The sequence below is a fragment of the Rhinopithecus roxellana genome, chromosome 18 (genome assembly GCF_007565055.1).
Source record: "Rhinopithecus roxellana isolate Shanxi Qingling chromosome 18, ASM756505v1, whole genome shotgun sequence".
Taxonomy (NCBI): domain Eukaryota; kingdom Metazoa; phylum Chordata; class Mammalia; order Primates; family Cercopithecidae; genus Rhinopithecus; species Rhinopithecus roxellana.
Genome location: NC_044566.1, coordinates 96,398,311 through 96,425,003, shown reverse-complemented (window position 1 = coordinate 96,425,003; position 26,693 = coordinate 96,398,311). Strand labels below are relative to the sequence as shown.

At 38.3% G+C, this 26,693-nt stretch overlaps 1 protein-coding gene across 1 annotated transcript in view; it reads left to right on the top strand.

Moving 5' to 3' along the window:
* Window positions 1–26,693, top strand: part of HS6ST3 (heparan sulfate 6-O-sulfotransferase 3) — a 771,625-nt gene that overhangs the window by 619,794 nt on the left and 125,138 nt on the right. The window lies entirely within an intron of this gene.

Below are 26,693 nucleotides of genomic sequence, written 5' to 3'. Positions count from 1 at the left end.
GTACAACTCAGAGGTCAAAGCCATCTAAAAAAGTGTCTTGAATTTTTATTTCCATTGAATGCAAGGTAACTGAAACTATTCCATAGCTTCAATATTCTATCTTGTGCTGGCTAAGCACATCTGAGAAGCTTTGATCATCATTTCTTTATTGTTGTTTTTGTTGTTGTTTGATTTTAGTACATCTAATATTTATATTACTGAGACACTGAAGGCACAAAATAGCTCCTCTATCAAGAAGTTTATGACAGTGGGGCTATCTGTCATGCAACTAAATATTAAAATAGAAAGGTTTACTGACGAAGCAAGTACTCTTAAGGTCAAGAAAAGTTACAATGTCATATATTTGTATCAGGCCCCTAATCAAGTTTGTAACATTCTAGCTATGGGGCTTCATTTCCCTGTTGTGGAAGGAGACTTAGAAGATAACAGTACATAACATTGGTGTGAGGGATGGGATTCATAGCCATAGGTTACAGGTTACATACACTTTATTACACATCTGTTATCTATAGTTACTTTTCATGCTATTGCTCATTATGTAGTCCAAGACATGTTATAGTCAGATATAAAAAAAGTAAAATATATAGTTACTTTTCATGCTATTACTCATTATGTAGTCCAATACATGTTATAATCAGATATATTAAAATGTGGGTTTTGGTATTTAATACTCAGTGGAGATAAAAGCACAATTTAATTTATGCGTGCTTCCTACCCTCTTTCCTCAGGGCCTCTTTTCTCCTTTTAGTTAAAGAAACACTGAGCAAATACCAAATATATACTGAAAAAGCAAGAAGTGCTTTTTTTTTTTTTTACAAATATGGTGGCAAAATGTTCATTTTGTGAATATTTTCATTATAACAAATATACAAAATAATTCTGTTAAAAATTATCTGTATGGTGAGACAAATTTTCACCTTCTAGCCCCAGTGAATAAATTGTCTTATTCATAATAGAATATTCGTGTGCTTTCAAGGCAGGCTATTAAAAGTTTTTTGTGGTGGAAACTTCTGGGTTTGGGATGAGTTTTCGTGCTATAACACATGGTGTGTTCTTTTTTGTGTGTGCGATTTGGTCACAGTTGGCTGAAAGTCAATTACTTTGAATTTGGGCAACTTATGTTTGTAACACATCTAGACAGGGTGAATTTAAAGAATGACTACAATATGCAGAATGTCTGTAAACATGCTCACAGTTGAGCTCACTTTGGTATTTTAGATTTGTAGGAAATGAAGGGCAGAAATGATTACATATTTCCAACTCACATATAAGCAAATCTCTGAAAAATATGAAGCATTTTCTGTCTCTAAAATGATCTAGTAGTGTGCATGTCAATCTGAGATGCAGTACACACTACGATCTGAAAGTATCTAAATGTTATTGTGGATAAGGGCAGGTGTGGTGGTTGGTGGCATTGGGAATAAAGTAGTAAAAGTTGAAGGGGATTGTCAAGGATTGAGACTCTCCATCTTTTTAGGCATGTGGACAATAGATGGAGAAGAAAAAGCCAATGAGACCGACTGACTGACACTGTAATTTCTCACGAAACACTGGCTAAAACAATGAATGAGACAGTCAAACACTGCATTAGTCCCCATTTGCATAATCTTGATAAATCTATGAATGGATTTGACTATCTCTGGCTCCAAATTTGTCAATGAATGCCTTTCAAACCTCCTGCTGGTGGTACTAAGCTAGGCCAAAGGAGCGTGACTGAATGCTGTGCTTCTATGAATTTGTTTTATATTTTAAATGGATTTTGATAGTGGGATTTATGTGGCTTCGTCAAGCTGAGCTGGTGGCGTGAAGAGGCGGGATTGGTTTAGTCTGGATCCAAAGAATGCAAGATGCAGGGTACTTTCTTCCTTCTGCTTTTAATTGCTGCCTGCACCTTTGCAGGTCTTCTGAAGGATAGTGCTGAAGGAATAATGGAGAAGAGATGCTCACTTGATATAGAGCTTTATTCTAACCCCATCAACTGTCAAATTAACAACCTCTAAATTTAAGAGTGTTTTCGTTAATGAGTTTTTCTTGAACTTATGAATCTGTCAGTTGTGTATGAACTCCCTCTCCTTTAAGGTGACCTATTTAGCATGATGAAATATATTTATAATCTTCATTAAATAAGCTGCTCATCATCATGCAAAGGGCCCCACTTGATATCCCTGGCCTATGTCCTTCATCTACCCACTGTGGACATACACTGTGCTTTGCCAATCCTCATTTACTCAAGTTTTCTCTCTCTCAGCATCCTCCTCACTACTGTGTGTTTGAATCCTGCTTATGCTTAAAATCCAGTTGAAATCCTGTACTCCTAGGGGTCTTTTTGATCACCTCCATCTAAACAGGCACCATCTGTGGAGTACCTATTATTTGGGCCTTGTGCTAGGGGCTTGTATTTGCCAGTGTAGTGGATATTGATTCACACTTTATAGTCTGATTGTGTTCTGCTGTTTATCAGTTGTGTGACTGGGGCAAGTTATTTAACTTACCTTATTTTCCTCTTCTGTAAAATGAATGTAATCAAAGTACAGCCTTCAAAGGAGTGTTCTTAGGCTTACATAAAAATGAAATATATAAGGGTTACCACTGTACAGAGTCAGCATCTAGAAAGTTATTACTACTCCCAAGACTCGTTAGGGTCCTGGAAGGCAGGTACTAGTAACTTCTTTACAGCTAGTCAGTTAAAGGAACTGGAATTTAAATCCAAATGTTGGGGACAATAAAATCCAGGCTCTTTTCTATTTTCCATATCTTTCCCTCATCTGAATTTAAGATACTGATCTGCAGAAAATTTAACATTTATGATAAACTATATTCTGGTATAGTTTATGCAGATGCCCTATAACCCCAAGTACATTGCCAGTTGACAAAAGAGCAGGCATAATGGATTATACTTAATAAGAGGGTCCCCCAAAATGTGTTAATTGGTTGCTTAGTCATCAGGGTCACCCACTGTATTCGTAGTTTTACTTTCTTTTTTGTTTTGGTGATTGTGTGGTGATTGGCATATGGAAATAAGAATACCTGCTTTATAAACATCAAGAAAATGCAGCACAAGTTGTGGTCTATTTTTAGAGAGAGATAGATATGAAGAAAAGAGAGCAGCTGCTCCCTTGGCTATTCTTTCTTTCTTTATTGTCCAGAAGTTTGTCAATGGATGCTTGTCAAGAAATAGAATTTTAACTTCGGAGGATGTGGGCCACAGGCACCTCTTTTTTTTTTTTTTTTTTTTTTTTATACTATGCAGTGTCCAGTTTTGATTTTGCATTAACATTGATAACTTAGCTATATGATAGACTGAAGATTCACAGCAGAAGGGGGTAAAACAAGTAGGAAAAATTGGCCTGTTTTGAAGAAGGCACTAGGTGTCCTTTTAATGATTGTGTTTTAAATTGCAAGGAAGAAAAAGCTTTGATAGATGCTGGAACAGAAATCTCTTCTTAAAGACTGGACATTGCTAGGTCATAGATTTGAGATGCTGGACTCCTTCCTTAACTCCTTACAAGGGGTTTTTATACCATCCCATTCCCACAACATTAGTTTAATAGCATGAATGAATCCTTGAATGAAATGAAATAGAAGCTTAAAGGAAAATATTACCATTTAAAATATACTGGATAGAGAATTGATGGACTCCAAACCTTAGGCAAAATACAAGAATACTAGAACATTTGGTTTGATTACTCAGGTTATAATTTATATGCAGACATAATAGACAGTGTGTGACTTACTATTCAAAATGTAATCAAGTCATCTTTGATAGATTGGTATTTTGAGTTTTCATAACAAAAGCTTTTCTAGACACTATTGCATGACTGTCTTCTGATTTGGTATTTGAAACCAGATAATGGGATATCTTATAAACACACATAGACTTCTCTAGTATGTGTCCCAGAACCTTCGTGGATCATCTGAAATAAAATCGTCTCCTGGGCATGGAAGGAATAAATGCTGAGGAAGTACTCTTGACTCTAGCATCTTGCAATATTTACCTCCATTTGCCTGGACAGAGATTACCCTTCAAGTGCTGTAATTGGACTTGAAATTGGTGAAGGACTTCTGAAATTGGTGAAATGCATTTTTTGATCACTTTTCAAAAATGCCTCTGTGCAGTGATCATTACTCTGCATGGAAACTACCTAGGGGTAGGGAAATAAAATGCATTACAAACACATAAGAAGGTCCTATCACTTGTGAAATGAACACATGTAGTAGATATAAGGAAATAATCTGAATATGACTTGTATTCTTCTCATTGTCACTGTTCAGCTATGATTGTTTTTAAATTTTTCCATCTCTAAGTTGAGAATGAATGCCTACCTAATAAATTATTTATAGAGAAACATAAAATGTCAAGTGTCTAGCACAGTCCTTGGCACACAGCAGGCCCCCAATACTTTCCAATTCCCTTTCCATCCCATAGAGAATCCATCACACTGGTCAACTATTACTGTGTCTACACAATGGCCAATATTATATCAGAAAGTAATAAATCAAAACACATGACTAGTAGCCTTTAATGGATCTGCTTCATTTCACATCTCAGCAAAATGTTTATTTCAAATTAATGTGTCCTGACATAAGGAGGGGATGTGTTCAGCCAAAATATTTAATTTGCAGCTGCTTCATGATTGGTAAGTTGTCACAGGGCCATGTGTAAATGATTGCTCTGGTGACAGGCTACTGAATATAAGGGATTTAAACTGGGATGTTAAATATAAGATGGCAGTCAGCTTCCATATGTCCCTAGCCTCACTCATTTGAACTCCATAGTCTTTAAAGTGTTGAGCACTTGCAGGAACCCTGTTGTCTTTTTTCTTAGCACTGGTAGTCATATATAAAGAACTGAAAGATGGGACAATCAGTTGGAATTTAAACAAAGATTATAATTTAGGTTTTTGACTTTGTAAGAAGACAATATTGGCCCAACACATTTTGAGAGTTTGCTAGCCAGCTCAGAAAACTCTGCTCAGTTCTTTTTCTTTATTTTATTTTATTTTATTTTATTTTATTTTATTTTATTTTATTTTATTTTATTTTATTTTTCTTTCTTTTCTCTTCCTCTTTTTCTTTTCCCCTTACTTTTCTTCCCTTCTCTTCCTTTCCCTCTTTCCTTTTCTTTCTTTCTTTTTTTTTCTTTGTCCTATGTCTTTGGAACAACCTGAACACTCACTCAGCAGAGAAAAGATGTCAAAGATAAATAGCAAATTTGGATGTGTAACCTAGAGAAATTAACTCTTACATGAGTGCTTGCTCTTAGCTAGCTCTTAATCAAGGCACTCTTTAATTTCATTTAACTCTAACACCAGTTGATTACCATCAGGTAGGTGTTAATATTCCTACTCTACAGTAGAAGAAAACAGTGATAGAAAGTAAACAATGCATGTTCAAGGTCATACAACCTACAAGTGAGAGAAACAGCATTCAAATCTGAGCACAAGCCTAAATACAGTATATGGTACTTATACTCCAGCTTTCATAACTAAATCATGTTTATTATGACTCAGAGAAAGACTACTCTTAGAATATTGAAGATTGATCATTTGATACGTTGGCAAGAGTGAAATTTTTAGAGTCATTCAAACAAATATTTCTAGGAAAGAAATAATTTCTTCATTTCTGCAAAATTATGTAGCCTTGGAGGCCGTGACATAGTACAGTTGTCCATCGGTATCTGTGGGGGATCGGTTTCAGGATCTTCCTCGGATACCAAAAGCCATTAATATTCAAGTCCCTAATACACATCCTCCCATATACTTTAAATCATCTCTAGATTCCTTATATTACCTAATACAGTGTAACACTATGTAGATAGTTGTTATATTATTTAAGGAATAAAAACAAGAAAAAAAGTCTGTACATGTTCACTACAGAAACTTTTTTCCAGATATTTTGTATCAATGGTTGGTTGAATCCACGAATGTGGATGGAGCCCACTGAGAACCAACTGTTTATTCAAGGACACTTGCCACTATTATATTCCCAAATCTGTTGGGAACTTTAATCACAGCTTCCTTTCAGGGCACTTGTGCAAAGCCTGAAGATGAAAATAATTAAACTACATTAAAATTCCATACTGAACAATTCAGCAGCATCTATTTTTATGTGAATATTAATAATGTTTCATGGGATAGCAGATGTTCATTTTTCATTTCTTTTTTCTGGAATAGCTTTTATTGTTCACATTTGTAAACAAAAATGTATATTTTGCATTCCCTTATTAATTTTGATCTATTAATTCTTTTGTGATTTATTTTTGTCTTGCATTCAGAATTATGCAAATCCAGTTGCTACTATCAAAACTTACTATGTAGGAGAAAATCTGTTGTTGTTAGATTGGTGCTTTTTCTAATGCACTATTCGAGGGACATTGTGCAGTCTATATTTTACCAAGCTCATATTGTAAATTTTGCTTTCAAAGGACATTTGTTGCTAACTGATGGTTCCCATTTGAGAACTTAAGTCTCACATTCAGGCACAATAGCCTCCAAGGGTTGATGTCCATCTACAATCCCAATTCATACTTTCATTTTAGTCCTCTAAAATAATACTCACCCTTCTTCTATTAACTCACTTTTAGGTAGATAAGGCTACCTTCTCTACAGGTGATGGGTAAAAAAGCTGTTTGTCCTGTTTCACCTGTTTTTAATAAAAACATAGAAACAGATCCCAAGCTCATCATTGAATATGGAACAACCTTCTCTAATGTCTGATAGAAATAACTTTGCTATGTGATTATTTTTTGATTTGGCCAGATTCTTTTCCTTTTTTTTTTTTTTTTTTTTGATGGTGTTTCTTCACTTTTGTTGCCCAGACTGGAGTGCAGTGGTGCAACCTTGGCTCACTGCAACCTCTACCTCCCAGGTTCAAGAGATTCTCTTGCCTCAGCCTCCCAAATAGCTGGGATTATAGACATGCACCACCACGCCCGGCTATTTTTGTATTTTTAGTAGAGATGGGGTTTCACCATGTTGGTCAGGCTGGTCTTGAACTCCTGATCTCAAGTGATCCATCTGTCTCAGCCTCCCAAAGTGCTGGAATTACAGGCATGAGCCACCATGCCCAGCCGGCCAGATTCTTTAGGATTGCATTATAGTTATTGTGTAATCCAAATTGTTTCAGCTATTTATTCTCATGGTAAAATGATGATTGACTGTAAGCAGAACCTAGGAGGAATTAGGCAGAGTCAGTGTGATACCATCCTTTACAAAAGTTCAAGCCAGGATGGAACACGTTAATAGTAACATTCTCAATCTCTGAATATCTTTTATTTGGGAAGTAAAGAGACAGAAACAGAGACTTTTCTTTAAACTAAAGTTACATGGGTCCACATTTAACCCTTAATTCATATTTGCTGCTGTTCTTAGCAATTGTTTATAACTTACAGACCTAAAACTCCAAAGGCAGCTGAGCTTGAGCAGTCATTTCCTTCTTATATTTACAGGAAGTTATATCCTTTTTTCCTGTCTATAGTTTTATTTCTCTTTTTTAACTTTTATTTTAAATTCAGGGGTACATGTGCAGATTCATTATATAGGTAAACTTGTGTCATGGGGGTTTTCTGCACGGATTATTTAGTCACCCAAGTATTAAGCCTACTACCTATTACTTATTTTCCTGATCCTTTCCCTTCTCCCACCCTCCATCCTCTGAAAGGCCCCAGTGTGTGTTGTTCCCCTGTCCTTGTGTTCTCATTAGTTAGCTCCCACTTATAAGTGAGAACATGTAGTATTTGGTTTTCTGTTCCTGCATTATGTAGCTAAGGATAATGGCCTCCAGCTGCATCCATGTTCCTGCAAAGGACAAGATCTCATTCTTTTTTATAGCGACATAGTATTCCATGGTGTGTATGTACCACATTTTCTTTATCCAGTCTACCATTGATGGGCGTTTAGGTTGATTCCATGTCTTTGCTATTGTCAAGAGTGCTGAAATGAATATACGCATGCATGTGTCTTTATGATAGGTTGATTTATGTATTTATAGAGATAGAATGATTTATATTCCTTTGGGTATATACCCAGTAATAGAATTGCTGGTTCAAATAGTAGTTCTGTTTTTAGGTCTTTGAAGAACTGCCACACTGTTTTCCACAATGGTTGAACTAATTTACACCCCACCAACAGTGTGTAAGTGTTCCTATTTCTCCACAAATTCACCAACACCTGTTATTTTTTGACTTTTTAATAATAGCCATTCTGATTGGCGTGAAATGGTATCTCATTGTGGCTTTGATTTGCATTTCTCTAATGATCAGTGATGTTGAGCTTTTTTTCATATGCTTTTTGGCCATGTGTATGTCTTCTTTTGAAATCATAGTTTTAAGTTTTATGAGGGAAAAAACAACACAAACTTGATGTATCAAAACAAGGGTGTATGCATGTGCACACCCACACTGATTTTTACAACGACACAGACACCTAGAAACTCAGGGTCAAAACTGTCTTTGAAAAACTTTTGGTCAAAAGTCCCAGCTGTTTGATGCTTGCTAGCATATCAGCTAAGTGTTTGAACATGCCTAGTGATGAGAAAGCCCATTTCATGTAGGGATGCTTTTGTAGTTTTTTTAAAAAAATATTTTTTATTTAATGTCCTTCCTTATGTTGGTCAGAAAAAAAAAAAAAAAAAGCCAACTATCTCTTTAGATTCTGCTCATTGGTCCTAGTTTACTTCTTTGAGGCAAAATATTGAAGGTGGCTTTCATGTAACCCCTGAGTCTTCTCTAAATCAATCATCCCACTGAACATAAGACATCTTCTAATTCTGTCCTTTGTGATGGACAGTCTCCTTTGAAGGTGTTGCAGTTGCCTTTGCCCTTCTGAATGTCTGATAGCTCTTCTCACATCTTACAGATGGCCGTGAGAAATAGGCATACAATTCCTGGAGAACAATTTGGCAATATATAACAAAAGATTTTAGAAAGTACCTGCCCTTTTTATTGTTTTTGTCTCGTTCTTTCTCCCAGACTGGAGTGCAGTGGCACAGTCATGATCATAGCTCACTGCAGCCTCGAATTCCTGGGATCAAGCAATCCGCCCACCTCAGGCTCCTGAGTAGATGGGACTCCAGGCACATACCACCACCCTCAGCTGTATATTTTTTTTTTTTTCTTTTAGAGATGGAGTCTCACTATGATCCCCCAGGCTGGTCTTGATCTCCTGGCCTCAAGTGATCCTCCCACCTCAGCCTCCCAAAGTGCTAGGATTACAGGTGTGAACCACCATGCCCAGCCAGTATGTACCCTTTGATATAGCAATTTCTCTTATAAAATTTAGCATAAAAAATGTTGAGAAGTATAAGGTTCGTATACAGTGATGTTCAACCGAACATTAACCATATTAACAGTAGTAATGAAAATTTGGGGGAAAATATCCAAAAATAAGGAGTTAAAGAATCAGGCCTTCTGGCTCCAAGTGTTAAACTAAGAATATCTGTTCATATCTTCTTCCTTTATAATAACTTATTAAAATTTAGTAGTATAAATCCGTAAGCAGTAAGGAACACTACATAGGGAGAAGAGTCTCTCAGTGGATGAGAGAGTTCAATAAATTTCTTGATGTATCAGTGAAGGTCCTACCAAAGAAATTGTAGGAGATTTGTATTAAGAAATGTATTTTAAGGAATTTGCTTACTTGACTGTGGGGCTGGCTAGACAGATATGAAATCCATAGGCCAGGCTGTCAGAAGGGCCGGCTGGAACTTTCTGACATGGGCTGCATTTGCAGTCCCCAGGTAGATGTCTTCTTTCTCAAGTGTGTCTTGGCTCTGCCCTATGGTCTTGCAGCTGAGTGAGACATACCCAGATTATCAAGGATAGTCTCCCTTATTTAAAGTCACTAATTACGGGCTTTAATCTTATCTACAAAATACCTTCACAGTAACTGCTAAATTAGTGTTGATTGAATAACTGGGAACTATGGCCTGGCCAAGTTGACACTTAAGACTGACCATCACACTACAAAATGTAACATGAATGGAAGTATGTGCACTGATGAACTGGAGAGAAAGAATTCCGAACATATGTAATACACTGACCAGCAACAGCAGAGGAAGGGGCTGACCGGCCTGGCAGAACCCCAGGAACAGTGTTCAGGAGGGACTGGGAGGTCAGACTGAAAAGTGTGTTTACGGGAGGTCTGTTGGTCTCCTCACGTATTTCTTTCTCTTGTTCTTGCACAACAGCACACAAACGACCTTTATACCTGAGCAAAAAATGGAAAACTTTTCTCTAAGAAAGCAGAACTAACACCTGGAAAGAATTAGGACAGCTAACATGGGTTTTGACAGGCAAGAGTAAAGCCTGCCTTATTTGGCATTTAGAAGGGGTCCCAAGCCTGACAGGAACTCAAGACCTGCTCTCACCAAACCAAAAAATAGTGAATGAATGTAGTCCACACATATAGACATGCCTCTCAGGCAGCCTGTTTTCTCATTCTTAAATATAAATGGGCAATCAGAATTTTCAGACATTTGAGGAGGAATGCAGCACTTAAAAAAAGAGCGCAGTGGAATAAATATCTCAGAAAATTTAGGAAACAGAGATCACTTATAATAACTATAACTATTATATTCAGGGAGATTTGAGAAGATAATACGTTCATAAAACAGAAAAAGATGCCATGAACAAGACAGACAAAAATGTACCCATGGAAATTTTATATATATGTGTGTGTGTGTGTGTGTGTGTGTGTGTATAAAATGTATATGTGTGTGTATATGTGTGTATATATATGTATATATTATGTATATTTGTATGTTCACACATAAAATATATAAATGTGTGTGTGAATCTTTTTAAATGAGCAGATTGCGTGGACAAAGAGGAAAATATATTCCAAAAATAGTAAAAATCTAACAATTGGAAAATAGATAAAATGTTAGACATTGGGACCAATCCATGTACCCTAACATATGGCAATTAAAAGTTTCACCAAAAGAGAAAATCTAGAAGGAGAGAATAGAAAAGAGATGATGCAATAAACTTTTTAGAACCGAAGAGGACAAGATCTTTCCAATTAAAAATTCCTGTGAAGTGCTGAATAAGAAAACACCTGTAAACACCTGTAAGGAATAAGAAAACACCTACAGCTAGATATTGCAAAATTTCAGACCACCAGAAACTTTTAAAAATCCTAAAAATGTCCAGATAGAAAATGTTAACAAAAGTGCAGCTCATCTTTGAAGGAGGTAATAATCAGCAACAATATATCAAAAACCGGTTTCAAGCCAATCTCATAACCTCTATGACTTTTTCGATAAAATATTAGTAAAATTATTTCATTACTTTGTCAAAGTTAAGTTATAGGTTAAACTCTGTATATCTTAATGGCCCATCCAGCTCAATTAGGCCTTCAAGATGTGGTACAATGATTAAATGCCTTTTGAAGACAATGGTACAATGCCTTTTTGAAGACAATGGTACAATGCCTTTAAACTACAAGTGTAAGGGAAAATTGTTTTCTATTGGTTAATGGTTATTTTTGGGTGGCAAAGTGACCACTTATTTCATTTATCTCTGAAGTGTTTTCATATTATTCTCTACTATTTTCCAGAGAAGGATGTAATATGTTTTTATACTTTTAAAAGTGTGATATGCAGAAGCAAACACAAAATACCACATATTGCCAAATCAGTGCTAAATAGTGCACTTTATTACACAACACCTTTAAAATACTTCATTTCTACTGAGTGATAAACGAAGACTGTATTAGCCTTCTTGGTGACAATAGCTTTCCTGAATCCTAATGAATTTATTGACAGTCTGGACCTGTAAACTATTTTTCATCAGTGTATCCCTTAGACATCTCTCCTGTATTAGTCTGTTTCACACTGCTGATAAAGACAAACCTGAGACTGGGCAGTTTACAAAGAAAAAGAGATTTAATAGACTCGCCGCCATGTCACATGGCGGAAGGCAAAAGGCACATCTTACATGGCAGCAGGCAAGAGAGAATGAGACCCAAGTGAAAAGGGAAACCCCTTTTAAAACCATCAGATCCCATGAGATTTATTCACCACCACGAGAACAGCATGGGGGAAACCGCCCCCATGATTCAGTTGTCTCCCACCAGCTCCCTCTCACAACACCTGGGAATTATGGGAGCTACAATTCAAGATGAGATTTGGGTGGGAACACAGCCAAACCATATCATCTCCCTTGCTCAGGACCTGAGCATTTCTTTCCTGTTTGCTTGTTTGTAGTTATGTCAAAAACTGTACATTATTCCTTTTAAATTATTTTTATTTGAACAACCATCATGTATGTTGTTGAAATTTTTGTGGATGAGTTTTATCTCATATAAGAAACCTAAACTAATATATCTGTGAGTCTTCATGCTAAAATAAGTTGAGTCCTTTGCTTGTCACACTGTGTCTGGGTCTGTGTAGGAAAGGAGGAAAAATTATCCACTGTAAGGAGAAATAGAATTTAATTCCTTCTGGCTCCAAAGAGACTGCTTATCACACTGGAAAAGGTCATTTGCAAAATTGTTTCCTTCTGGCTGAAAATAGATGGCACACTTCCCCTAAGTGAATGATTCACTCTTATCTCTTTGGACTTAATCCTTAGGCTGGATAATGACTTAATGAGTATAAACTCCTTACTCATGTCAGGCAAGGGCACTGGGACATCCGGGTCTCATTTACTTCATCGGAAGCAACATCCCAGCTAGTGAGGACTTACCTCATAGAATAAAGGTCACAATTTAAGGGTGAAGAGTTTATTCACAGACTTGTTTCGATCAGCATAGTAAGGAGAACAATTATTTTAGCTGATTTTAGGAGGAAAAAACACGTTGGATAATCATCAGTGGTTTTAAATAGTTGGATTGATCTATCAATCAAAATTACCATCTAACAAAAGAAGTACTATACTTACCAAAGTCACAACATTTCTATCATGACGACTGGTGCAGTGTATGATTAAAACCCGCCTTTCACTTTGTTTTCATTTCATCTAAGGCACTACGTGCAATTTGAGACAGGTGAAATGTTAATTACTGGTCTGATGATGCAGAGAATGACTAATGGAATAATGTGGTAGCTCACTGAGATTCTATATTATGTATAGACAAATCCTAATTATGGTGTTTAAGAATAAAATTAGAAGAGGCTGGGTTTTAAATAGCTATTGGGAGTGGTTAAATATACACGCTAAACTTCCCTTCATTTTTTTTCTCTCGGGTGTAGAAATAAAATTCAATATTGTGGAGTTCACAAAGCTGGGAAGGAAAGTCAGTCAAAATGTAATACTTAGAGCACTTTGCTTTATACTGGGCACTTTGTGGTCTTAAAAAGGAGTTCCTATGACAAAATTGTTTCTAATTTAATGAGGGAGATGAGAAAGAATAACTGACCTATAAGCATGGCCAGGCACGGAGGCTCACACCTGTAGTCCCAGCACTTTGGGAGACTGAGGCAAGCAGATTTCTTGAGCTCAGGAGTCTGAGACCAGCCTGGGCAACATGATGAGACCCATCTCTACAAAAAAGTACAAAAATTAGCCAAGCATGGAGGCATGAATCTGTGGACCCAGCTACTCAGGAGGCTGAAGTGGGAGGATCACTCAAACCCAGGAAGTGGAGGCTGCAGTGAGCTGACATCACGCCACTGCACTGCAGCCTAGAGGACAGAGTGAGACCAAAACTCACAAAGAAATGGCCTGTGAACAAAGGGAGCTGAGGGAAACATGATATAGCACGTACAACAGATGTAAGGACAGAAGCTGCGTACAGGTGAGCACTGGAATCCACTGGCAGATGGGCTGAGAGATGACGTGAAAAGGGAGATGATGAGATGGACCATATCGATGGAGTTACATATCTCGATGAAGTCAATTAGAGGCAACATTGGGTTTTGGTTTCATTTTAGTTGTGGGAAAAAAAATCACAGATATAGAAGGAGAGGATTAAAGAGGATGTAGTCCACTCCTCTTACATCAAAAGCTGTCTGGAGCCCTCCCAGTAGGACAATCCAAAAGGAATCTGCTTTATCTTTAGGGATTTCCCTGCCTTTATTTATAGTTTCTGGGGCCTTTCACACAAACCATTCTGGCAGTTCAGTGTCCAGACTGGCTGGCCCTTTGGGGACAATCTTTCTATGTAGTACCGTTGTCATTTTTTAAAAGAAAATACTGTCAGTTAGTGTGTAAGTGAGCCAAATCAATAACATTAGCTGATAACACATATTCCTGCCATGCTTTCAAGATCTAATCTTGAACCTACCAGGGTACAATGAAGATCACCCACTTTTTTCTTGTTGGCACTACCTTGGGTATCAGCACAGCTGTATAAAGCCTGCTGACTGCTTCTCTATTGCAAACCTACAAAGTGAATTGCTTGCATGTACAGAAGAAATGAAACTTTGGAAGGTACGCTCTTTTAATTTCAGAAAGCATCCAAGAAAAACAAAACTAAGCCCACTGGATTTAAACCTCTTTACGGAGGTCTTAAATATCTCACATGAAATACTGTTAGTATTTAAGTTCACAAGGCATATTAGCTGGACACGAGCAAAAGGGGTGAGGGATGAAGAGGGTAGGTGACCTGGGAAAATAAATTAAGCTTCAATTTCCAAAGCAGGAATGATGCACTTGGAAGTGTTTATGAACTATTGAAGTTAAAAAGCATACAGTGTTGTTATTGTTGTTATTTTATGCTCTTTAACTTTGGGCTAGCCCATTCAACTACCCTAAGACTTCTTTCTTTGCCTGATAAAGTGATGGAATTATAGAATCTCCAAGGCCAGGCTTCTTGCAGGTCTAAACTATTCATGTATATTAGACACATTTACTCCAGGAATTCCTTACATTAACTTCAAAATCAAATCCTACTACTAGGCAGAAGAACACTGTTATCAGTAAGAGCATTTGCTCCCAAGTAGCAAACCTGGTGTATCTATGAGGTAGCTTCCACTAAAGACTAACTTCTCTAAATGATCTATTGACATCAGTATTGCTCATCATTGATGCTTTTACACAGCTTGCTTAAGAACTGTATTTAACAAATAGCACTGAGAATTTTTAGTGTTAACCTGAGAAGCAGTTCTGCTCATCTGCATTTGTTAAGGTTGTGAGAAGAGGAAGCAACCTATAATTTACTGGTGCATCCTAATTAAAAAAGGAGAATGAAAATAATGTTGTGCTCTCATCAGACGCACTTAGCCTGATTGGGCACTTGGTTTTTGTGCAGCATAAAATTGCTGCAAATACTTTCATATGTCTAAAGTGGGGATAACAAAGAAAATGCAATAAATTCACCAGCATGAGTGTTACCACTACTTACTGACAATTGCTCCGTTATGTCCTATTTGCTGGATTTGCTGGGATTATTTATTTCACTGCTGGGGCATTTTACAAAGGATGCTAGATAGTTTCTGTTTTAAAGGAGCTTGGCTTAAGCATGTTGATATGTATCATGATATAGTCCTTACCCTCAAAATAGTCTGATATGGTTTGGCTCTGTGTCCCTATTCAAATTTCATCTCAAATTGCAATCCCCATTGATCAAGGGAGGGACCTGGTAGGAGGTAATTGGATCATGGGGGCAGTTTTCCCCATGCTGTTCTCATGCTAGTGAGTGAGTTCTCACAAGTTCTGATGGTTTAAAAGTGTATGGCTTTCCCTCTCTCTACCCCCACAAGCTGCCATGTAAGACACGCCTTGCTTCCCCTTTGCCTCCCACCATGATTGTAAGTTTCCTGAGGCCTCCCAAGCCATGTAGAACTGTGAGTCAAACCTCTTTCCTTATAAATTGCCGGTCCACAGGCAGTTCTTTATAGAAGCATGAAAATGAACTAATACATAGTCCCAAGTAAGCACTTCCTAATTAACTCCAAGTATCTCAGTTAGTTCCATAATTTGCCCCAAAGAAAATAGAAATCGATGGGTTATAATATCAGCACAGAGTGGCTGTGTCTCTGGCTAACTTTAAGAAGATCAGATTAGGCCGGGCGCGGTGGCTCAAGCCTGTAATCCCAGCACTTTGGGAGGCCGAGACGGGCGGATCATGAGGTCAGGAGATCGAGACCATCCTGGCTAATACGATGAAACCCCGTCTCTACTAAAAAATACAAAAAACTAGCCGGGCGACGAGGCGGGCGCCTGTAGTCCCAGCTACTCGGGAGGCTGAGACAGGAGAATGGCGTGAACCCGGGAGGCGGAGCTTGCAGTGAGCTGAGAGCCGGCCCCTGCACTCCAGCCTGGGCGGCAGAGCAAGACTCCGTCTCAAAAAAAAAAAAAAGAAGAAGAAGATCAGATGAAATTCTGCACGTGATATTCCTATAGTGTCTGTCTGCTGTTTCTAGAATAAGTCCCAACCTGGAAGTTTTTGGTTCTCCACATACAATGTGGAACTGGTCTGGATAGCATACAGGACTCGTTTCTGAATTATTCTGCCCTAAACACCCTTATCAAGAAAAAATATTAATAATAAGGTCAGTCAAATAGATGTGGATGCCTCAAGTAGGAAGGTAATTATAGATTAATAAATTATGATTTGATGAGGAACAAAGATCAGAAATCAAGATGGTTGAATGTATATAGAAGCAGTATGTCTAAAATTCAGTATTAGAATTAAGGTGTTGCTCTTGAGTTTGGTACCCTGAGACATGGGCTGCAGAGAAGCCTGAGGAAGAAGCCAGATGCAGGTCCTCTGAAGAGCTGATCTCATGGGGCTTAGCAGAGAGGAAGCCAGGTATGAGGGAATGGGATGAAAACTATAAAAACTGAAACACCGGCTCACAGTGAGACTGAGTCAGAGGACTCCAAGAGAAAGAAATTCCTCCAAATTCCTAAATGTCTGAGCACACAATTATAATTCCTAGGTAACGTGAGGTTTCTGTCAGGGATGGGGAGGGAGCTGTTAAGGGTCCAAGTTGCCTGGGATTCCATAGGGGTGCTATCTGGCCTCTTTTCAGAAACTAAGCAATATCATTTTGTTAAGAGACTTTATTAGGATATTTTAAAAAATAAACTGTATTCTTTAGAGCAGTTTTAGGTTCACAGCAAAACTGAACAGAAAGTGCAGACAGGTCCCATATACTCCTGCCCTCCTGTATATGTATAGCCTCCCTCACTGTTGACATCTAGCATCACAGCAATACATTTGCTACAACTGATGAGCCTACTTTGGTATGTCATTATCATGCAAAGTCCATCATTTACATTCAGGCTCTCTCTTGATGTTGGACATTCTGTGGGTTTGGACCAATGTATAATGATTGGCATCCACCATTATTGTATCATTCATAATACTTTCACTACCTTAAAAATTCTCTTTGTTTTGCCTATTCATTTTTCCTTCCTCTCCAATCTCTTGGGACTCTTAAAACTGCATATGGACAGAAATAAGGATAACTTTGAGAAGGGTAAAATGACAAGAGTCAGGTTAACTCTTCTGTCAAAGTGATTTTTATTCAAATTCTCCAGGTGATGTTATTCATGGGATACTGTGCATTTTGGTATATTTCTGTTCCTGGGAGCATTGGAAATCAGAAATTACATATGGGTGTTGCAAAAAGATACTGAGCCTCAGGGGACCATCCCAGCCTCTCAGTGTCCCTGTTCCTCCCTTGCACTCAGATGTTGATGGTCCTTCTATGGGCGCATATGGGAAACTCGAAGGTGGGTTACTTCCAGCTCAAGCTTCACCATCCTCTCCCTGCTTCTCATCCTCAAGGGGCTGCTTTGTGCATTCCTTCCCAAAGCAAGTCCTTGCCCATGGCATGGGAGGAACCTCACAGGCAAGCACAAAGCATCCTCTTCCATCAGGCTCACCAGAGCAGGAGCTGGTGTCTTCATGGCAGCATGCTCAGGCTCCATCCACCCACCCCACTGGCCTCTGCACACAGGCATAGATGACTCTAGTCTCATTGAATCTCCAGCTGTGTGTTCCATCACTAAATTTTTGCTGATTTTACCCAAGGGAAGGTAACAGGGACAAACAACTCTCACTGGCTCTCACCTTCTTTTCCTTCTAGATACCTAACTATTCTCCACTTTTAGTAGAGGATTTCTCAAGTCTAGGCTCATCTGAGCATCCTTCCTTTTGGAATAATTCATTGGTTTCTTTCCTCACCATACTAGCCACAAAACATAATCTTAAGTTGTCTTTTTACTCTTCATAAGAAAGGAAACCACTTACAACTGTTTCTCTTATTTTTTAAAATACATCTGTCCCCAAAGAGCAGAAAGGAAATGTGCATGTTCCTCTTCCCCTAGGACCACATCTGCCTTAAGAAATGAACATCAGTTCCTGGACGCTGTGTTTGGGATTCTGTGTTACACCCAGAGATGGACCAAGAAGGAGGCAGCGTTGTTAGTAGCCTGAGTCTCAAAACAAACAAAATCTCTAGAAACTAAAACATCACTGGAAATATAACAGCAAGAAAAATTATATATATTATATATATTATACTACATATACTATATATTATATAATATACATTATAATATATAATATATGCTATATATACACTTATATATGCTATATACTATATATTATATATAATATAGTGTATATATACACACACACACATATATATAATCAGGGAAAGTAGTATTTGGTTTAAGATGAATAAGTGATGAGTTACTAGGTATGTTATTGAGGTTCCCAAGAGGTGGGCTTTTACAACAATCATTGGTCAAGTTAATATCTTCTCATGACAGTGGGTCCTTTTAGTTGCAGAGCTTTTGTTTTGCTGAGAGGGTACCTATGAGTTTGAGAGAGCAGAGTTTCCCAGGACAAGAAAAGACTGACCGACCATTGACCCCAACAATCCATCGTCCCCCGCTTTCCCTTCTGCAACATTCTGCCTCTTCCACGTAGACATATTTTTTAAAAAACAATATTTAAAGACAGCTACATTAGAGGAGTGACAAGTTATTAACCTGCTCAGGAGGCTCACATGACTGAGTCTCGTTCTGATTGTACTAATAGATAAGATTCTTTCTCATTCCAACCCTTGCCATTTTTGAGCTTGGGGAGAGGTTGAGATCTTGCCTTAACAGCAGTACTCAAAGCTGGCTTTGCATTAGAATAATCTGAGTAGCTTTCAAAAAAAGGAAATATATATGTTTCTTTCCAGTGTGAAATCAGACTAATACATACATGTGCAAACACACACAGCTACAATTTCTTTGAGTTTAGGAAATGTGTCTTATTCATCTTTGCATTCTGGAGGCTTGGATTGGCTAAATTGGCTATGAATTGAATTGTTGTGTCCTCCCAGAACGTGTATGTTTAAACTCTAACCCCATTGTGATGGTATTTGGAGGTGAGGGCTTTCAGAGGACTTAGGCCACAAAAGTGGAGTCAATTAGTGGGACAAACGCCTTTATAAGAGAAAATGAGAGAAAGATGATTTATCTCTCCTCCATGTGAGAATATGGCAAGAAAGTGGCTGTCTATAAATTGGAAAGAGACCTTGCACCAAGAACCCGACCATGCTGGCATGCTGATCTCAGACTTGTAGCCTTCATAGCTATGAGAAATAAATGTTGCTTCAGCCACCCAGGCAATCATAGTATGTTACAGCAGCCCAAGCTGTCTACAACAGTGAGCAATCAGTAATCTGTATCAGTATCTCTGTATTAGTATCTCTAGAGGTCCATAAACCTGAATTTTAAAGCCTACCCATTTCATTGTGATGCATTTAGCCAGGCCTGACTCCAAGAACCTACATGGGAGAACCACTGAGGCAAACATTGTGGCAGTGTGCATATTGAGTGTGCTTCCTTCTGGCTTCTGTATATGTGCACTGGGAGTCAGGCACCTTTGACATTTTCTCCTTTGCAGTCTGTATGCTTAGCTCCTATAAAGATGCCCTGACAATCCTAGTTTTCATGTACATGTAGAAAGAATGGAAGATGAATCAGGGATTAGTTTATTTCACTCTCCTCTTTCTTTTTCCATAGACAGCCAAGCTTAGCATGCAGTGTAAAACAAAGGAAAAGTGTTCAAGCCAGTCGTCTGAATGAGAAGTTAATAGTGAACCATTTCAGGCCCTCTATTGACCATTAATGATCTAAGTGAAGAACTGGAGTTAGTGAGGTTTGCTGATGGCATAATCAGCGTCAGTCAGTAAGAGTTGCAAAGGAATAAGGGCTTTCCAGATAGGCTTTAAAGTTAGGAAATCTAATAAAATAACTTCTAAGGATATTGGATTTGTGAACCTTTCAGCCATTCTGCAGAAAAGCACTAAGTGCTGGTGTCATGAGTTCAAGAAAACAGCCGCCAGAAATCATTATGGAACTCTGGTTTACATGTTCGCAACTTCGTGGTGTGTTTGTGGAAAATGAATAAACAATGCACTTAGAAGCCACTTTACCCTTTTCCATAATTATATGAGTACAGTTAATGACTTTGGATTAGGGTTTCTGAAAAACATGAGATCATATAAAAATCTGGACCTTCTATCTAGAGCATATAAGATGGAATTCTTAATATTAACATTCTTTTTTTCCAAAGCATGTCCAACGTGAGAATACCCTAATCTCTTTCTCTGGCCTCTGTCAGGCCAATCGTCTTACAGAGGGAGGTCAGAAAAATATTGATGCATAAAATCAATAATATTCAATTTGTTTAGCACGTCCTACACTTATTTTCTTGTCACCTGTGCTACTGTCCTCTCTCTTTCCCTCCTCATAGAGCCTCTGTCCTCTCCATACACATCGGCCAGGTATATACATAACTAAGCAGCTTTCATGCACAGCCTGAAACCTAATTCACTTCAGGGAAATGAGAATCCACAGAGGAAGAATCTCCCAGGGATCCTGGCCAGGCTACACCAACTGAGATGGGAGAGTTCAGTTGTTCTTTTCAACTCATCTGGGGAGCAGTTAGTTCTCTGGTATGGCAAATTATGGAGAAGGCCTATCAGTGAGGGACAAAGGAATGGAAAGGCGATGTTACAACATAGATGCTGTTCAGTTGTTAATGGATGGAAGAAAGGATAGGAGAAAAAATAAAGGCTGGATGCCCCTGTCCCTACCCTATTCCAAAACATTGTCTCTTCTTTTCCTCTATCTCTGTTTTACTTTATTTCTCATACTCAACATGTGATATGGTTTGGCTCTGTGTCCCCAACCAAATCTCATCTCAAATTATAATCCCCACAATCCCCATGTGTTGAGGGAGAAACCTGGTAGGAGGTGATTGGCTCATCGGGGCAGTTGCTCCTATGCTGTCTTGTGGTAGTGAGTGAGTTCTCACAAGATCTGATGGTTTTATAAGGGGCTCTTCTCTCTTCATTCGTGCTCTCTCTTGCCTCCTTGTGAAGAAGGTCCCTGCTTCCCTTTCACTTTCTGCCATGATTGTAAGTTTCCTGAGGCCGCCTCAGCCTTGCAGAACTGAGTCAATTACACTTCTTTTGTTTATAAATTACCCAGTCTCAGGCATTTCTTTATAGCAGTGTCAAAACAGACGAATATAACATGTAAACACACACACACGACTACAGTTTCTTTGAGTTTAGGAAATGTGTCTTATTCATCTTTGCATCCTGGAGGCTGACCCAATGGTAAGTGCTATGGATTGAGTTTTTGTGTCCTCCCAGAACTCTTATGTTTAACCCCTATTGTGATGGTATTTGGAGGTAAGGGCTTTTGGAGGACTTAGGCCACAAAAGTGGAGTCTTCATGAATGGGATAAACACCCTCATAAGAAGAAACAAGAGAGAGATGATTTCTCTCTCCTCCATGTGAGGATAGAGCAAGAAAGTGGCTGTCTATAAATCAGAAAGAGGCCTCGCACCAAGAACCCGACCATGCCGGTGCCCTGATCTCAGACTTGTAGCCTTTATAACTATGAGAAATAAACGTTGCTTCAGCCACCCAGGCTGTGGTAGTTTGTTACAGCAGCCCAAGATGACTACAAGAGTGAACAATCAGTAAATGTCAAATAGATTGCTTAAGGTCAAGCATTTTAAGATGTACTTTTTAATTTGAATATCCACAGGAAGTGGTAAATTGAAACAGAAAACCCCATCTTTCTTATGATTGCCTTTTGGTAGCTTGGAGAAGATGTAAAGAAACCCATGCGCAATTCAAACAAGGGCTCTAAGTGGCAGAGCTGTATTTGAATCTGCATCCTCTGTCCATGTCCTTAACTGCAACTCTTTGCTGTTTCTCAGTCGCCTGGGGAGGAAAGGTAGGTAAGGTAGATGACAAATTTCTGCTGCACAGTAATCACTTGGTTGTATTACTGTTGCAGTGACTATTATTCTAATTTCCCTACTATATATCATTAGGCTACTAAATGTGTAACTCAGGATTTCGAAAATGGGCAAAAAAGACAGCCAAAGAAAATAGGATGAAGTAGTAAGCAGTGTCATCTGGGAATAAATTTAGAAATAAAAGATAAAGCAGGACCTAGGCTGCACTGGCCACACTCATTTGGGGGCCTGACTCAGCAGAGCTTTGCCTGCAGGCAGCTGGTGCTGGGTCACCCCTGCACCCCACACCCACCAGGGAGGCTTCCTGAGCACAGCCCATCCAGAACTGACTGCTTCACGGCCCAGAGACTAAAGTGAAAAAACTAGGCTACATCAGGCCTTGGCCTTTCTCAGGTGAACACAAATAACAGTAGGCATTTTCTCTGCAGGTAAATGCACACGATAGGCAAATAGCACGTTACTTTTCTTATTCAATAAACGTTTGTTAAATACCTACTTCAGCCATCTCTCAGCATGAAGAGAAGCAGGCTGATTGCGCTGTCGTGGGTCCCCTAGTGCACAGGCCTGAATACTGCGGGAGGACCCGCGTCATCACTTCCACCCACTGAATAGGTGCTGCCTCCCAGGCCACCTCCTGCCCCTCACAAATTCAAGCCGAGAGGCCCCTGTGGAGGCACACTGTTGCTCATGGCCTGGTGATCAGGAAGTTATCTGTGAGCAGAGAGTTGTGAGGATTCTGGATGAGAGATCCATCTACCTCTGCCCTAGGAAAACAGGTCTAAATTAACTATCCCTGTTATTTAAGAAGAAATGGGAGCTGTCTCAGAATGGACATAGCAAGTTGGAACTGGATGAATCATGTTGATATTAGAATAGCATATTTCTCTCAGATTTCTTGATGATTCTATGCCTCAACTGGTCTTCCAACAAAAAGCACCCCTTGTCCTATGTCTTTTTTTGCCCCTTGCCTCCAAAATGAGGCAAGCAACCTGTGTTTCTTCCTTGGTTCTTGCATCTTTCTTAGCCCTGTATCTGTACCAGGCAGTAACCTCAGCCTGACTCGTCTCCCCCTTGGTTGGCCACACCTCAGCCTATAACCTCTGACCTGCCCAAACTGAATAACTCAGCTTCTCAATTTCTCAGAACCTGGCCAGCCAGAACACCCAACAGTCATAGAACTATTTGGAGAAAATAAAGGAACTGAACTAAGTGCTCTAATGATGTGTAACGTATAACTTCCTAAATATATTCATAATTTATTTATAAAGTAATACTATAGTAATAAAATAATAAGAAGGACTAAATAACATTTTAGCATCTAGATGCATTTTTATTGGGAAATATATAAATTTACTAAGTAATTTTCTGTGTGAAAATAGCATATAGACGATTGTGATACAATGGCCGCCATCTTTGCCTGTCTTCAATCCCTTTTGCTTTTGTCACTTCCTGTCCTTCTGTGAACCTCTTAGTTTCCTCTTTGCATTCATATATTTTTTTCTCCTAGTTTTTAAGGATGTCTCTTTATCAAACCACCATCCAAAGCATCAATTAAGCACCTGCATATCCATAGGATTTTTTTCAGGGGCTGCCTTCCCACATAGTTTCTATTTATATCATTTATTGTCTCATTTCTGACTTTCCACATGTTTCCCAGTGTATTTTGTGTCACACTCTCCCTGTGGATTATTCTTTATGGGTCCATGTTTGTTTATATTTCTACATTGTGGTTTTATAATCCAGATTGTGACCAACCTGAATTATTGTATAATCTCTGGTATGTTTTGCATAAAGAATGACATTTAATATGGTTGCAATAAGTTGAGTAGATCAGTTAGTATTCTACTTGTGAAGTTAAGATTTCTTATAATGATTCTCCGCCACAGTGGAATATAAAATATATGTATTGTGTTGAACTCCATTTTCCTGGGATAACAGATGCTTTTCTCTAATATATGGTGTATTTGTCAGTGATTCATAAGCCAAGTGTGGTTTGATTTCATTTCTTATCTATTGAATGAACCAGTCCTGATGTTTCTTCACTTCATTCAGTGACCTGTGGATTAGGGATTATGTGAAGGCTGCCTAGGTTCATGAAGAATGGTTGAATCAAATGGAGGTGAGTGGCAGAGGGAATTAGGACATGAACAGCAACGTAAGAGACACAAATTCATCTCTCTTGATGTCCAGATCTCTACAGATACTTCCCAATGCTTGTAAGCATTTGGAATACCAGTAAAAGAGGAAGAGATATCAGTTGATGACTTGGAGCTATGGAATGAGTTTCATGGTGATACAATTTATTAGACTGGAATTTCATATGAACACAGTGAGATGTGAGGCTCATTGAAGCAAAAGCATAGGGTCTCTATTATTTCAGGTGGGGGTTCAGAGATATTGTGTGGCCAAATAACAAGATAATAAACTCACCACCAGCACTGCACTTTAATGCTTTGGGAGCACCAAATAGCAGTTTCTCCTGGGCAAGAAGAGTTGGCCTGCCATCCAAATCAATCAAGGTGACTCCATTTCATATGTCAATAGGCGACTGTCAGATGGTTTCTGAAGGTCTGCTGTGGTTTCCTGACACTCTTCAGCCCAGAAAGGCTTTCCAAGAATCTGATGCAAATTCTGGTCTAAGGCTCCCTCCCCACACACGCAGTTCATTTAAAGGACTCAGTAGGTGTGATTTTATTCTTTCATTCAAACAATGCAATGGAAGTGTAAGTGGTTCTAAAGGGAGAAAAGAACAGAAATAGAAACCAAGGCCTGTGCAAACTGAATCAAATGGGATTTTTAAAAACAGTAAAGCTTCAAAGATTATTTTCAGAAGAAATTGTCTTCAAAATGACTCCTACTGAGTAACATAAAATGAAAATCCATTTGAGGATATAAAAAGGATGCACCAGCTTTCCTTCTTTGGTACCACAACTTTACTATTGTGAAATGTCATCTTTTTCTGTGCTAAATTTTCTTGGCCTTTTTTGGGTGTTGATGTTAATGGGATATTTTCAAAATTCCACATCTGTCCCAAGCTACAAAGAAGCATTTATAACCATAAGCTTGTAGGACTGCTAGTTACAGGAGTTTTAAATATGGACTCTAAATATTCTACATCTTTCAAAACCATTGATTGCCATTGATCAAACAGAACTAAACTGCTTTTGAAGCTCTTTGGATTCCTTGCATAAATACATATTGAAGGACTGTTTTAAATGTCCATTAGATCTTAGCATTTCTCTTTGGAACCATTACCATTTATCATATGACTGTAAATATAGATTCAGAGATGTTTAAAACACACATTATTTACCTGGCAAGGCTTAATGGCTCCAAAAAATGCATTAAAGCCCATTTTTAACTCTTCTCCAAGAATAGATTCTGAACACCTCCCATATATGAATTGTATTTTATACCAATGGAGGAGATTATGCTACTGAGTAATTTACCCAATATTTTAAATAAAATATATTTTCAAGGCATGTGCATTCAACAGTTTTGTGACTATTTGTAAAAGTAATTTGCTTCGAGTAGGGCTTTGGTAGAAGCAGCCAGACATGATTTTACTAGAGCATTTTTTTTCTCATAAAGCCTCAAAAGAGAAATATATTCTTTACCTTTAGAGTGAAAAATTATGATTTTCCATTTTTATTAGTTTTTTTTAAGTAAATACACATATATGGTTAACATGAATATTTCAGAAGACTTGATAATAAAAAATAAATAATTACTGGAGCAGAACAAAGAGCCTAGCAATCTCTTTCACATTTATGGAAATTTGGTATGGCAGGAGTAGCATGTAAACCAGTAGAGGAAAAATTGACTGTTCAATAAATGTTGCTGAGATAATTGGTTATCCATAAGGTTAAAATAAGACCCTTCCCTTATACTATGTCAAAAATAGCTCCCATATGGGTTAAACAATTAAATGTGAACATGAAAAAGTTTAACATTTTTAGAGGAAACATTTTAGAGGAAAATATCAGAATGTTTTATTACCTTCAGGTAGGAAGAGATTTCTTTTCTTTTTTTTTTTTTTTTTTTTTTGAGACGGAGTCTCGCTCTGTCGCCGGGGCTGGAGTGCAGTGGCCGGATCTCAGTTCACTGCAAGCTCCGCCTCCCGGGTTCACGCCATTCTCCTGCCTCAGCCTCTCGAGTAGCTGGGACTACAGGCGCCTGCCACCTCGCCCGGCTAGTTTTTTGTATTTTTTAGCAGAGACGGGGTTTCACAGTGTTAGCCAGGATGGTCTCGATCTCCTGACCTCGTGATCCGCCCGTCTCGGCCTCCCAAAGTGCTGGGATTACAGGCTTGAGCCACCACGCCCGGCGGGAGAGATTTCTAAAGGTACAAAATATCCAAAACTTAAAAGAAAACATTGATAAATTTGAGTATATTAAAATGTATAACATCCATATAAAATATATACAAAGTAGAAAGACAGCCTAGAAAACATTTGTAATGTATGTCACAACAGATTAGTGTGATATAGATAACTTCTACATATTTATTACAAAAAAAA